A 16,028-nucleotide genomic window follows, 5' to 3' on the forward strand; every position below is an offset into this window, starting at 1 on the left:
TTTTATAGAAAAATATATGAAAAAATTAACTTTCTTGAGCACCGCATTTAAAGCATTGAATCAATTGGTCAGTTTAAATATGACTTTAGGAATATTAACTGATATTATGTGGATGCACCGCAATTAAACACGGTTATCTACATATTTTTATAATTTAGAAAATTTTTTTCCGGGGCATTGTAAAAAATATTTAAAAAAAATAACCATTTACCATTTAAGCTAACCTGATTACATTTTGTAGATTTTTATTCTCTTGTTTTTATCAAATGGTGCTGTAATTTAATTGTTCTAATTTGAACTATTGTTGGAAACCGTAAACTCGCTTAATTTATTCCACATACTAATTCAATTAATTAAGTTAAATGCAACTTTCATTTCAGCATCTATTATTCGCTCTTCCTTTGATATTATAGCCCCTCATTAATTTCAATTGTACCATTCAACTGCATACCTCAGACGTGAAGTTAACAGCACTTTTAGCACCTGACCGCAACAATTGCAGTTTTCTCACCTTTTGGGGTGGGGAAACACCAACACTGAACCCACAAATTCGCGACAAATTCGATAATCAGTTGTATATATTCGCATTTAATTGTAAGTCAAATGTCGACTCAACTCCCGGTCACGCAGCCAAACAACACCAAAAAATACAAATCCCCCTTTCCAGCTGAAACTTTAGGGGCTGCATACAAATCGCGGCCACGCCCACCTATCGCCTAATCAGGCAAACACATGTGCGCTCCATAATTACATCGCAGCGGCAGATACGTGCCCTGTTCACTGAAACCCGAAATTAAGAGCACTGCAACAGCAACACAACGGCAATGCCAACAAATAACTCGTATTCGTACACTATTGCCCTGAAATAAGCCACGAATGCAGACGGTGTAAAGGTGTCGCACAGCTAAATCAGTTGGTGGTTTCGAGTGGATTAGATATGAGCAGTGGATCACAGGAAAGGGGCACTGTGACTACCTTAAATTGGTTAGAGTTTTGAAAATTACTGGGAATTGAAAAAAATATATATTTTACCACATAAATCTATAATCTTCAGTCTTGACGTCAAAATAATAATTTTTACATAGGGAAAAAAGCAAATAAATTAAAAAAAACATTACAAATTAGCATTCTATTTTAAATATCTTTAATATATGTTAATGTTTTTACAGTGCATTATTTATTTTAAAAATTTTCAACACATGAAATATTTATGACTACCTGCAATCTAAATATTTTCAGTAATAACTTTTTTTGTATACAAATTATAATTATGTTTTGGACTGCAAAATATCGACTCTTAAAAAGATTGATGCTTTCAAGTTTAACCTTGCCTTGTTACTTCGAGGAACTTCGTTTGGGTCCTATGTATTCAATTTATTTTTATATCCAATCACTTTTACTCAAAATTCCCCAGAACGTATTATTCCCGGTAAGCCAACCAAACTGGTTACCCTTCACTGCATTTGCCATCATCGTTGCGCCCCAGCCCCATGACTTCCTCGCTAATCACTTTGATTGCCAAATCACCGACGACTTTTCCCCCTTCCCTCTTCCTATTTCCCAACCTCCGGTCATGCCCACAGGTCCCGACCACGCCCCCACCCCCCGCCTACATTATTGCACTCATCACGTGCGAGCTGCAACAACAGCAACAGCAACAAGAACGCCGGCAATTGTAACAACAACCGCACAATCAGTCGGCTTGTAGCCGCCCCAACCCCCCGCGCCCACATTAACCCCTTTTCCTGGAGTTTCCCCCTGATTTTCCCCAGATTTTCCCTCACTCTTCGGACTGCGTAAAAATCACTCGTTGGCTTTGCTGACTATTGAAGTTTTATTGGGCAGTGCAGTCGATATTGCAGCTTGATGTTGCTGCTGTTGCTGGTGTTGCTGTTGCTTATGTGTTGGTTACCGCTGTTGTCATCGGCGGCATCGTCGTTTCCGTTTGACATTTTGTTAACAATTTCGACCACAATGCGTTTTCATTGCAATCCAAAAACGATGGATGGAGATGGCCGGGGTAAGGCATACGTGTGAATGGTGAATGAATGCTTGAATGAGTGTGTATTCAGTGGATCCCAGAGAGGGGAATTTGGAAGAAGTTATTGCTCGGGTGAAATCAAACGACAAATGTCACGAATCTAATGAATCGAAACGTGCCAAAGATGTGGCCCCAAATTATAGAAGTGATTGGGAAGTGACGATATACACACGAGATGTTTTTAGAAACAAAAACATAAACATGACACTAAATAACGAATTAGGGAATTTTATAAAGCATAAAATCTCTGGTTTTTGTTTGATTTGTACACTAACTTCGCTAAGCATCTTACGAAACAATAATTAAATGTTATATTAGTTAGATTAGGGTTCATAAAACTAAGAGTTATGATTATGAATTATTAAGTAAAAAATTTGCATCAGCGCCTATAAAATCAACTAAATGTTTTTGATGTTTTAAAATAGAAATACAAATCAGTATATGGTCCTGAAAAAACTTAAAAAAACGGGCTTTTACAAAATCACAGTGTATGTTAGTTTTATTTAAGACTTAGTAAGTTAAACGTAAGATATTTTAATAAAAAAAATATAAATTAAATTGTTAAATATGAATTGGTCGTTAGATTTGCATAATAACTTGTTCACGAATAGATTCTGAATAGTATAAAATCAGCACCAGTAGTGCGATCAAATCCTTAGCCACTATCTTAAATGACTTATGTCTAACATTTCCCGGTTGGTTACGGCTATGGGGCCTTCCCCTCATCGCCAGCTGGATGAGCAAGGACAAGGCCACGCACTTACCCAACGAACCACCCACTAAACACCCCCTCATCAGGGGCATCGTCGCAACATTGTGCAGCTCTTTTCGCCCGCTCGCTGGAGACACTGACATTGCAATTCCGCCTGCCATTCTTTTTCAAGCACTTTCCTTCGAGGGACTGCATGGGGGTGGCGGATTCGTTTTCCGGACCCGGACCCGGACCCGGATCCGGACTTGGGTACCGGGCACGGGGCCTGGGGCCTGGGGCCCACTTGTAACCGTCGTCGCAGTCGTAGTCGCCCATTGTCACTGCAACTTTTGTTGCAAGGCGCAACGCTTTAATCTTAAACACGCCAGCGGAACACTCGAGCATTGTCAAGTGGCCGCCTCGACTGCTTGACTGCCAGCTGCCGCAGTTCCATTCGCAGTGCCAGTCAGAGTCAGCATTCAAAAGTCAAGGCCCTGACGAGCAGAGATGCCAGGAAATCTGGAAAAGCTTAAAAAATGCCCCAAGCAAGAAATTGACAAAATCTGGAATAATTAAAATAAAAAGCGCCTTAAGTCTTAGGCCAAATCTAAGCATTATTGAGCCCCAAGTTATTTTTCAAACACAATTAAAATTATGTATAAAAATCCTGTTTTATTTTTGAAAATCCACATAATCAAAAACTACTAAGCCATCAGATAAAATTTCAGAAATAATATATTTCTTTACAAAAGGATTTTTATTTTATAATTTAAACATTTGTATGTAAACACTAGTTATTTATTGGTTTCAGATTAAATGAGCGTAATTGTATGTCTCCGATATAAATTACCTATAATTGTGTAACGTTATCTGCTTGTCCATAATTTTGTACAGTCGGGAAAATCTAAAATGTTTGCTTGGTAAAACACCTATTAAGATAAGATAAAAAGTTATTTAAGCACCTAATTTGAATAAATAATAATGTAATCAGAATTTAAATTAATCAGAATCTTAAAATCAAATTGAATGTGGAACAAAAACGGCCAAATGAACATCTCTGTTGACAACGCCCTCAACGCGACACCGTCAGTTGTCTTGGGCACACGCAAAGTAGACAGTTGACTTGCATTGCAGCCAGTTCTTGGCTGACGCCCCTATCTGGCCCCTCAAGACCCCCTTTTAACCCGCCCATGCCAATGCCATCTGATCCCCTTTTAGAGGAAGTGGATCCAAGTCCACCCTAGCCAAGTGTGGCGATGGCTTAAAGCGCTGCCTGATTTCCATTTCATGCCACGCCCTCGCGCGAAAGCAGCTTAGACACCCAAGTCGAATCCCCAAATCCTTTTTGCCATGCTCAAGTGTTTATCTATATCGCTTACTGGAACCGAAGTTCCGCCATTCCAGTTCAAATGATGATGCCCTAGGAGAGGGGTGATGCAAATTTAAGTAAATCCTTTTGATTGAATATTTATTACCATAAATAAACCCTTACACGGAAAATAATTCTATAAGAATGACGACAGGTGCTCAGGTGATTGATTACATGATATTATCAGAGACTTATTTATAATTGTAGGGGCTTTATTTGTAATGGTATGGCTCTTTTCTCAAATTCCAAAAAATCGTTTGGTTCGAAAGAGTATCTAAAACATTGGCCCCTAAAAACGACCTTCCAATTTGTTTTGGTCTTGGTTCAGTTGCCCTTTTTTGGCATGTGCGCATTTAATTGAAATTTCCACAGACGCCCACTTTTAGGAAGGGGCGTTGGCCGCCACGCCCCCCGTGCGCCAGCTATGTTACGCACTCGCTTTCGTCTTGGCGAATTTTAATTAAAATTTTCGTAAAGCATTCACGTTTTCCGGGCATTTTTTCCAATTGCTTCGTCGCCACCACTTTAAAGTGTGAAGTTCCGAGACAATTTTCCGGTTACTACTGGGCTTTCCATCCGCCCAACTTCCGCCCATTTTCGGGTGGGTGAAATATTTAACATGCAAATGAGTTTGGCTGTGCATAAAGTTTCGCTTTAAATGTGTTTATTTTAGTTGCCACGCCCACTCCCCGCCAACGCATTGCTCGTTAAAAAGAGTTACAAAGTTGGTGAATATTTTAACACTTCTTCGCTGCGTTTTAACATTTATTTAGTCCTGGGCCAGGATTTGCCCTTTGCCCTTAACCCTCCCCCTCCCCCCACCCCCTGCTTACCTATTTGCCGGCTTTTAATGAGTTTTTCAATTTCAATGAGTTCGGTTCGGTCCCTTTTCTGTCACTTCATTAGGCTACTCTCTGCAAACACCTTTGGCTTGGATATCAGGCACTTGTCGTTGGAAGACAACGACAAACAAACATCGCCGTTCAGGAGACTTCGAATAAAGGATACTCAATACTCTGGATGGTACTTGTTAGCTAACCCGTGTTTTGTCTCCTTAATTAAGGAGTCTTCGACCCAATATTTGCAATCAGACAATATACACTCTGTGATTTGAAAACTTGAGTTGAAAATAAATTGGTTTGGATTAGAAGCAATCGATGGCTTTTAATTTAACATTTATGTACCTTATTTTAATGGATAAATACAATTTAACATAGTAGTAGAAACAAAATTGTGCCAACTTTTAAATTTATTAAGGTATTTTATCTTGCATAATCAATTCAATTATGCGTAACCATTCCCAAAGTTTAATCTTATCGATTCTAAAGTCAATTATTTGCTTTTAAAGTAGGCAAACTATGCAAGATCAGGTGCGGCACTCCTGCTCCACCCACTTTAGAGGGATTCAATCATGACCAACTACCATAAACAGACTTTTCAAGGAGATTCGCCCAGCTCACCTGTGTTTACTTAGCCAAAGACGGCGCCACACCAACCAATCCCCATCCAAACTGCATTCAGGCATCAGGAGTTGGAAAACTTTTTGCATTAGCAGCTGCCACCAGGAGAACCCTGCCACCCGATTTGCTTGCCTTTGTCTCTGCTGCAGAAGTTGCTTTTTGTGGGCTGGGAGAACTGCAACTGCAACTGGTGTCTGTGGCATAATTGATTCGCCAGCCACCGAAGATCTCGAGCTGACTCTGCCCCGGCAGTGTGTATCTTGCCACTAAACGCTTTGCTGACAAGCAGTCACTTGTCTGCCTTCAGCTCCCCAGATCTACGGCTCCTCATCGTGTTAGTCAATCAGTGACTTTTCTTTGGCAACAAATTTCGTAAATGAAAATGCAACATCATTTATCAACATCAAAACGGCAAACGCCAGCACATTGGCAAAGCCAAATGCACTTCAACAAAATTAGCTTAAGAAAGTTTAGAATACTGTGGTGTAAATTTCAGGTAGATATCATATCTGTTTTTTCATATGGATAAAACTAAATTGAATCTTAGTTTTGTTTGAACATAACAAATTAATGAATTAAGAGTTAAAAAGTAAACTTATTATTTTTAAAAGTGGCCAAAGGCTGCAGTGATAATTCCATAACTTTTCTTATAGACATCCGATTCCGAAGATGTATATCTTTAAAGTCTGGTGGCGTTAGTCTCTACAAATCTGCATTTAAAAAATGGTTTGTAATTTTAGGTCGATTTTTTTAAAAAAATTTTTATGATGTAACCCCTTTCTTAAATTCCGAAAAACTCGTCTTTGCAGAAAAGTGACCAAAAACTTGCAGTTCTAAATCCATAACTTTTCTTTCACGCATCCGATTTTAAAGTTGTATATCTTTAAACTCTTGTGGCTCAAGCCTCTAAAAATTTGCATTTAAATTTTGTTTTAAAAAATTTTTGTTGTTATTTTTATGATATAACTCCTTAATTAATATCCGAAAAATATCATTCCAGAAAGGGACCAAAAACGTACTTGTTAATTCTATAACTTTTCTTTCAAACATCCGACGCAGAAGTGGCATATCTTAAAAGTCTTGTGGCTTAATTATCTAAAAATCTGCGTTTAAAGCTTGGTTTGTAGTTTCGGGTCGATTTTCAGCAATTTTTATAATGTAACCCCTTTCTAAATCTCCGAAAAACTCTTCTTTGCAGAAAAGTGAACAAAAACCTACAGTTCTAAATTCATAACTTTTCTTTCACGCATCCGATTTCAAAGTTGTATATCTTTAAACTCTTGTGGCTTAAGCCTCTAAAAATTTGCATTTGAATTTTGTTTTAAAAAATTTTTGTTGTTATTTTTATGATATAACTCCTTAATTAATTTCCGAAAAATATCATTCCAGAAAGGGACCAAAAACGTACTTGTTAATTCTATAACTTTTCTTTCAAGCATCCGATCCAGAAGTGGCATATCTTTAAAGTCTTGTGGCTTAATTCTCTAAAAATCTGCGTTTAAAAATAGGTTTGTAATTTCGGGCAGATTTTTTGTCATTTTTATGATATAACCCCTTTCTAAATCTCAGAAAAACTCTTCTTTGCAGAAAAGTGACCAAAAGCCTACAGCTCTAAATTCATAACTTTTCTTTCACGCATCCGATTTCAAAGTTGTATATCTTTAAACTCTTGTGGCTTAAGCCTCTAAAAATTTGCATTTGAATTTTGTTTTAAAAATTTTTTGTTGTTATTTTTATGATATAACTCCTTAATTAATTTCCGAAAAATATCATTCCAGAAAGGGACCAAAAACGTACTTGTTAATTCTATAACTTTTCTTTCAAGCATCCGATCCAGAAGTGGCATATCTTAAAAGTCTTGTGGCTTAATTCTCTAAAACTCTGCGTTTAAAAATTGGTTTGTAATTTCGGGCAGATTTTTTGTCATTTTTATGATATAACCCCTTTCTAAATCTCCGAAAAACTCTTCTTTGCAGAAAAGTGACCAAAAGCCTACAGTTCTAAATTCATAACTTTTCTTTCACGCATCCGATTTCAAAGTTGTATATCTTTAAACTCTTGTGGCTTAAGTCTCTAAAAATTTGCATTTGAATTTTGTTTTAAAAAATTTTTGTTGTTATTTTTATGATATAACTCCTTAATTAATTTCCGAAAAATATCATTCCAGAAAGGGACCGAAAACGTACTTGTTAATTCTATAACTTTTCTTTCAAGCATCCGATCCAGAAGTGGCATATCTTAAAAGTCTTGTGGCTTAATTCTCTAAAACTCTGCGTTTAAAAATTGGTTTGTAATTTCGGGCAGATTTTTTGTCATTTTTATGATATAACCCCTTTCTAAATCTCAGAAAAACTCGTCTTTGCAGAAAAGTGACCAAAAACCTGCAGTTCTAAGTCTATAACTTTTCTTTCAGGCATCCGATATCGAAGAGGTATATCTTCAAAGACTTTTGGCTTTAGTCTCTAACAATCTGCATTTAAAATTTGTTTTGAAATTTTGAAATGTTATTTTTACGATATAACTTCTTAATCATATTCCGAAAAATATATTTCCAGAGAAGTGACCACAAACCTACAGTATTAATTCTATAACTTTTCTTTTAGGCATCCGATTTCTAACTAATATGTCTTAAAAGTCTTGTGGCTTAGTGCTCCTAAAATCTGCATTAAAAACTTATTTTGTTATTTCGGAAAAATTACCTTTCTAAATTTCTGAAAAATGACTTTGCAGAATAGTGGCCAAAAGGCTGCAGTGATACTTCCATAACTTTTCTTATAGACATCCGATTTCGATGATGTATATCTTTAAAGTTTTGTAGATTTAGTCTCTAAAAATCTGCATTTAAAAATTCTGTCCCATTCTGAAGTGGTATATCCTTAAAGTCTTGCAGGCTTAGTCTCTAAATATCTGCAATTAAAAAATTGGTTTGTTAAATGATCTTAATACTTTTTCCTTAGTGTATATGCAAAAATACTGGTTGGAAATAGGAGGGGAAGAGTAAATCAGCCTGTTGGTTACTTTTGAAGTGGCAAAGTTGAACACTCAGCACTGCACTCTTCGAACAACCGAAGTGAGCTGGGCTGCATTGAAACTTGGGCCCAGATGCCACACCTTTCAGCCACAAGCTTGGACTCATTATAAGGCGCCGGTGCTCACATCAAGAGATTTGCATGCACTTCATTAGGCGCAGTTCCAGGGGACGCCCACATGGATGTCACATCTCAAACCGAGTCCGATCATCCATCCATGTCCTCCGGCCACATCAATGACAATCCCGAAATTGCTGCTCCTGCTGCCTGCCTGTTTGCTCTGCTGAGCCCCTCCTCTCCAGTCCATCTCTTTGGCCGGGGCTAAGTAAACACAGGCCAAGTGGAAATAAATTACAGACGACTTTGTCATGTTGTCCACTCTGCCAAGTCAGCCTCCTTCGAAAGTCTTCGACTTACTTACACTCCTGCTTACACTCCGAACGTTTTGGCTAAATAATTGCAATTTTTATCGGAGAACGCAATAAATGCCAGACAGTCGAGGAGAGTGGCCAAACTATCCACTCACTATCGTGGTTATAATACTCATCGTCATTGCCATCGGAGTCTACATCAATGACGCTGTTGCTTCGGGGACTGGGGGAAATTGTTGACCGGTCGTAGATAGGATACTCTACGAAGGAGTTCCTGGATTTTCTTAAGCAATATCTTTAATTTCCAAGTGATTTTTTCTCACCTTTTCAGCTCGTGATAGTTTTTGGGATTGACTACTGTGATGCAAAAGAAAGTCAAAAAATTAAATGATTATAATTAAAATTGCAGCAGATTAGAAAAATAGATGGCAATATAAGAAGAATTCTCTTTTAATAAATGTATATTTCAGATATAAATATTTATAAATGCATATTTGATATGATATTTTTCTTATGGTTTCTTAGTAATCATTTTTTGGGAACTGGCATAGCAGTATGTTTTAAAACCAGGTAAGCCTTTTCTGCAATTGAAATCTGAAAATTGGCATGACTTATTTTAATATACACATTTACATAAAATGATTTCATAACTTAAGAGTTTGAAGTTACAATATTAAAAGCTTTTACTTTGATTATAAGCTCCAGCAGAATTGGAAATAAATTGCTGTTTCGTATTCTTATACCTTGGATACTTACGATTTTCATTAGTTTATGAGGGCATTGCCACTTCATTATGTAAAAGTTTTGATCAATTTCTAGTTTCGCCCGATGGCAAACTTTCGTTAGGAGACGTCTCGGCTCATATGGCTCGGCACATAATTGGATTTCTGCTAAAATTGCGTTTATTATTGTGGTCACTTGCCAGTGCCAGTGTGAGTGGCTCTTTATGAGGTGTGAAGGGGCCAATCATGTCTACGAATCCCCAGTTCCGCCACTTACTATATTCAACTCCCCCAATAAGTAGCTGCTGACCAGGCGGTAATTAAGTTTTTGGAATGCCCTGGTCTATGCATTGCTTGTGGTTTCTGTGGTCTGAGCTATGTGGGTTAGAGCGTTGGCTTGGCTTACCTTAAAGATACCTGACTTAAAGAGGGAGCTTGCTGACGAACTGGCGAACTGACAACCGAAAAATCTCATGTCAATTGCAGAACATAAATCACCAGGTAGTTGAATCGAGCAGATGTAAATGTGAGAGCATATTTATCCAGGTTGACTTTCTGCGAAGGACCTTTGGGTGCTCAACATCGGTAAATGGCGACAATTTGTAAAGCGAAGAGGAAAGTTGAATGAAAGAGCTCCGTGAATGCTTGGCTCACATGCGAGGATGCCTCTGCTCAGCTCAGCTCGGCTCACTTTTTATTTGCCTGACCCAGTTTGCTTACTTTTTTGTAAGTCTTTCGACTTGATTACACTTTTCTGGGGCCCCAGTTGAATGGCGTTCTGATGGCTTCTAATGCAGCTATCTGGCCACGCGATGCAGTCCACTTAGGGCCAGTTAAACTGAGTGCACTCTGTACAGTGTGTACTGTGAACTGCCCACTTTCACTGCCGCACTTTGCTTATCTGCCAGTACAAATTTCTCCATCTCCGACTCGGGTTGTATGCAAATCTTGGTCCTTGAGCCCTGACACTTCCAGTGGCTCAAATCCGAATCCTGATCCTCATCCTGTCCCCGCCTGCCATAATACACTTGATATATACCGAGTATTTTTGCATAGCACTCGACGTTGTTTCGCTTTGTGACAAAGTGTCAGGAAGGGTCGGTCGGTCGGTCGTTCGCTCGACATTCCGGCCATATCTGGCTGAATTATATTAAAAATTACCGCCTCTGCTGGCACTCGTTTTGCCACTGAGGGCACTCGAGATTTATGGCTCTGTGATTATTGCTTCACTTGTCTGGAGATAGAACAGAATCTGTCTCATAAATCCCACGTCACTTTGGATTGGTTTATCATCCAGAGGATGGTGGGGGTGTGCCAGATTTAAACCTAAGCAACTTCCGGTCTTGAGACCCTGCCACCCCTCGTTACATACTATATATATCTATATATACATACATATATCTAGCCCCCTCCACGGGCCACACATTCATACAATTAAGCACTTAATTGTCTGACAGGCAAATTGCTTTGTCAATATTTTCACCAAGTCACCGACCCTCTATCTATCCGCCCATCCATCCCTATCGCACGCACTTCTGACAGCCTCGAGTGGCGAACTTCATTACCCAAACCCCAGGAATCGAAACCGGAGGAGCAAAACCATCAAAGAGGCTTTTAAGTTTGACCACAAGTGTTGTTGTTGATGTTACCTAAAAAGCTTCCTTTTTCCTGCTTGCGGAGGGGTGCTCTGTCTGCCTCGTGTCACTTATAAACTTCACTTTAAGCTGTCAATATTTATAAATATTTACACGCCACGAAAGATGGTGGCAGGATTGTTTGGGGGGGTGGGCAGCCGGGGAGCTCTGGGTTTTGCAGTGGCGCCTGTCTAGGAAGATTGTGGCCTAGACTCAAAGTAAATGGAAGCAGGATGAACAGGTATTTTTAGCTGGGTAAGAAATAAACCTTAAATAATTTTGCTGAGGGAACTTAAGTGTTTGGTTATAAATTAAAGTGATAACTTACGAGCTGTACTCTTTCGAAAACTTTAAATAATGTTCTTTGGGTACAAGTATTACCAGTAATAATAATTACATTATCTTAACTAACAAAGCATTTCAAAACAATTTGACCAAATTAATATTACTTCAAATTATTATTTTTTTGATTATTATTATTACTACTATTTAATTTTAAGCATTACTTTAAAGCCAGAAACAATCAGGCGTCAACGTCTGTATGCTAATCATCAAATTGCACATCTTATTTTGTATAAAGTAAAGAATATGAATAAGATATGCAACATTTCATTCGTTGTAAGTAAAACGATTTCACTGGCTTACCCCCAAACTTGATTCGCAGTTGACACTTTTTCCACCCTAAAACTGTTGGTCGGAACAGTCTAACCCACATCTGACAATCATTAGGCGTAATAAATTTCTGCTGTCATCCATCCTAAACCCTTTCGAGGAGACTACCTTGTGGACCCCAACTCTTCCGTCCGGATAACAAAAGGAAAGCGATAAAAGACAAGAGTTCGCTTCCTTAAAGGCTTGATTCGGCGGGGCCCATAAATGTGCAACATAATTCTCGTGGCCCTCAATCTGAACGATATTTTTATGCAAATTGTAATCAAGGAGCAGAGGGCACACAATCAGAATCACACATGGACATATGCGGAGCACACACAATTCGGCTCAATAAAAAGCGAACAAATGCCGCTTGGATAAGTGTAAAATTTACAATTCCAATTCGGCATCCGTTTTCAATTTTCCCAGCAGTTGTGCCGGAGAGTCTTTAAAATCGAACAATGGGCTGGAAAATTATTGAGGCTTATGCGAGGGTCTGATAACAATGGGGTTCGACTAGGGACTTAAGGAACAATGCCGCAGATGTTTAACACATATTTTGCACAACTATTTAAGCCGTTGATTTTGACGCCCAATCAAATGAAATTAAAAATCTTCAATACCATTCGATTTGTTATCCACGCGGGGTTGGTTGTTTCGCCATCTCAGCCAGCGGGACTCTAATGAAGCCATCAAGGGTTGCTATGTAGCCGTAGCCTCGTCTCGGCATGTGTGTGTGGTTAACTTTCGGCAAACACAGAGGTCCATAAATGTTGTCGTTCCAGCCGGCAAATGAATAAATTATCAACTATGCGAGGTAGGAAAAGTCCTTCGGCCTCATCTCGTTCGGGTAGTTGACTTCCCAGCTCGAGTGTGCTCTAATTGCAGCTCCTTGTCGTCGGGCCATTAGAACCCGCTCCTAATGGCTCCCATTGAGGGGGTGGTGTTCCGGTAACTTTAAGTTAACAGAAGCCGCAGCAACATTAGCGCATAAAAAAGGCATTTGTATGACATGAAAGGTACTTAGTCAAGCGAGTTGGGGGCGGCAGGTGGTATTCATCTCCGCCCACAAAGTCCAATGACAGAAAAAGGCCTGCGGGGGGAGAAATTCGAATCAAATACACCCTCTAAAAAAGATGAACTTCAATAAGATTAGTTTAAAAAAATAGTTAAATCTTAGTTCATTACAAAACATTTAAATTGAACAAGATTTAATTAAATTTGTTGCAAGTAAATACATCTTAAGATAAATTTAAAATATATTTGCTTTAACAGAATTGACATATTTTTTACCAAAACAAACATAAGCAGTTATTTTTTACAAAATTTGGTCCAAATGTTTAAAAAAAAGTTTCCGATGGGGTATGATAAACGTTTTATTTTCGTTCATTAAAAAGTAGAAAATGCATACATGAATGGATGGTATAAATAAGGTGTTGCTAAATCATCATACCCTTGGATTGCATAGCAACGGGGTACAAAAAAGGAAGACAAATCAATGCAGGTGTCACAAATGTCAGACGACAGCTTTGGGATCCGTCCCTTTGTCGAGAGGATATTAATGTCGCCAAGTGAATTGATGATGCCGATTGTTGTTGTGCCAGGGCATAAGCCGATTTGCCATCTTATCACAGGCCCCGTCGCTCGAGACGACTCCACCAGCAAATCCAACTCCGGGAACGATTCCGATTTCAATCTCTGAAGCGAGCTTTCATAATGGGACTTCCCCTCCGCCGATTGACAGGCATAATAAATCATGTGTTATAGTATTAATCAAGCTGCTGGCTTCTGGTTGCTGGCTGCTCTTCTGATTGCCGAGCCTGCCTTTGTTGTCCGGGTAATCGCTTGACATTTATTGCACTTACCGCACGGATATGCCAACTTTAAACCGACTTTAAGATGTCCTTTAATTGCGCCTATTTTGTCTGCTTCCCTTTGGCTTTGCAGTCGTTTTGCCAGGCATTGTTTCTCTAATTGCTATTTGTCGCCAGTGTCCCATACAAGTGGCCGTCCCTTCTCGCCGCCTTGTGTCCCAACTTTTCTGTCTGGCCGTCACATTAAGAACTTGTAAAGTTAAATTAAGTGTTTCGTCTAGTAAGCGGGAAAAAAGCAAATGGCAGCAAAAGCGCCAAGATGCTGCAGAACTTTCGAAAAGGATAATTGCGGAGGTGGAAAGGTAGTTCTACGTTTGAATAGATAGATAGAACTGTTGACTGATGGATGTCCTCTGTGTTTACAGAATATTTATAACCTAAATGCTCTTGCATTCTTTGAATGATAATATTTATTTTGGTAATATTGAAAAATAGTTTTCCAATACTTAAATAGTTATAAAAATAATCATTATGTTTGTATTGAAGTTTATTAATTTTGATTATTATATTTTATTTGCATTTCGAGTTTTCTTAACCAATTTAAAATTTTTAATAAATTATATAATATTTAAAGCTGCTTAAATAGTTAAAAAATAAAACAAATAGATATAGAAATTTGGGGATAATGTGCTTAAATAATACAATTTGTCGTAATTGAATCAATAATGTTTGCACAATTTTACACATAAAAAATCTTTCACACATTTAATTTCGAAAATTCTAGCTAACATAATGTTCTGACATTCTGATCCCCGAAAATTATTTTGAAAGTTCAAAGGAATTAGGGTCAGAAACTGTTTGCATCAATTACAAAGCTCTACTTAAACACCAACACGTTTCAAACCACCCACGCAATTTACGTTGCCTCGATTCACCTACACCGCATTGCTGGCAATATTATTTAATTCGCAGACAGTTAATTGTAATGCAATTAAGGGATTAGCTGAGAATGCCATTAGGCTTTATTGTTCATACGGACAGGACACAATGAAATGGGAGCTCGGATGAATAAATCCGGAGATAGCTGCTGATTTCCCTAAAACATTCATTTTAATGTCAAATCACTACAATAACTCAAGCCAAAAGGAGAGCGGCATTCATTTTTCAATTATTTAAATGGCAGGCAAGAAACCTTAAGTGCTTACACGATTTGCCTAAGAGGCAGACGTTCCGCTGAACAATTTAATGTAATTGCTATCGATGAGGCTGGAGGTCCTCAAATGCCGAGTCCCAAATATAAAAAACCGCCGGGGGCCAAGACAACTTGTGGGACGACCATACGGTCCATTTAAATAAACCAAATGTTTATTTCAGCCAACTAGTTTGATTTCTTTTGCTACATCTTTTCCACTTTTTTTGTTTTTTGTTTTGGCTCGAAATAAATGTCCCTGCATTTTATTTTGCTTTCCATTTGATTTGATTTTTAGCCTAGGTCTAGCTGCGACTGTCCTCTCGGGAGTTTCTTTTCCAGCTGATATCAGCAAAAATCGCAAATCAAATAAAGCAAATTGAATAAGAGACAAGTGCCACGCCTTCGCTTCGTATCCGGTGTGGGCGTACATGGGGGCGGGGGTGGGGGCGTGGCAACGGTTCTTTGGTACAAAATTAGTTGCTAGTTCCATTCGACCAACGTTGTTGTAAATGCGAGGACAGAAATCAAAATGTTCGCATAAAAGAATTATCTGTGCTTAAGTTAGATTATCCCTGGGCCATAGAATCCAATTGGCAATTGAATGGAAAGATGTCGCAGATTCGATTTGCCAACTTTATTTTCCTGCCCATCGGTTTGTTCCCCCCCCTGATTTGAAGTTCGAGTGCCACTTGAAAGTTTCCCAGCCCCATCCGCAGCCCAGTATCTCTGCCTTCAAATGCATTTCCTTTTTATCGAATTTCATTTGATTTTCTTTTGGGCTTAGGCAACAACAAAGCTCATCCGAATGTTGTGGGTTTTCTTATTTTTTTTTTTTGGTTGGGTGGTTGGCAAGGTTTTAGGGTTAGACAATTGTTATGGCAGCCATAAAGCAGAAGGTGCTTGAGCCCATTAAAGTTGTTGGCCATGAAGCCACCCAAAGCGATTGTGGGTACTCCTGGACTCCTGATAAAAATCCACACGACTTGGAGCCCATAAATCAAGTCGTACATTTTATTCTTTTATTATTCCGTTTTGAGGTTTGAGTTTCATAACC

Source organism: Drosophila elegans, unplaced genomic scaffold (genome assembly GCF_018152505.1).
Source record: "Drosophila elegans isolate 14027-0461.03 unplaced genomic scaffold, ASM1815250v1 contig_814, whole genome shotgun sequence".
In the NCBI taxonomy this organism is placed as follows: domain Eukaryota; kingdom Metazoa; phylum Arthropoda; class Insecta; order Diptera; family Drosophilidae; genus Drosophila; species Drosophila elegans.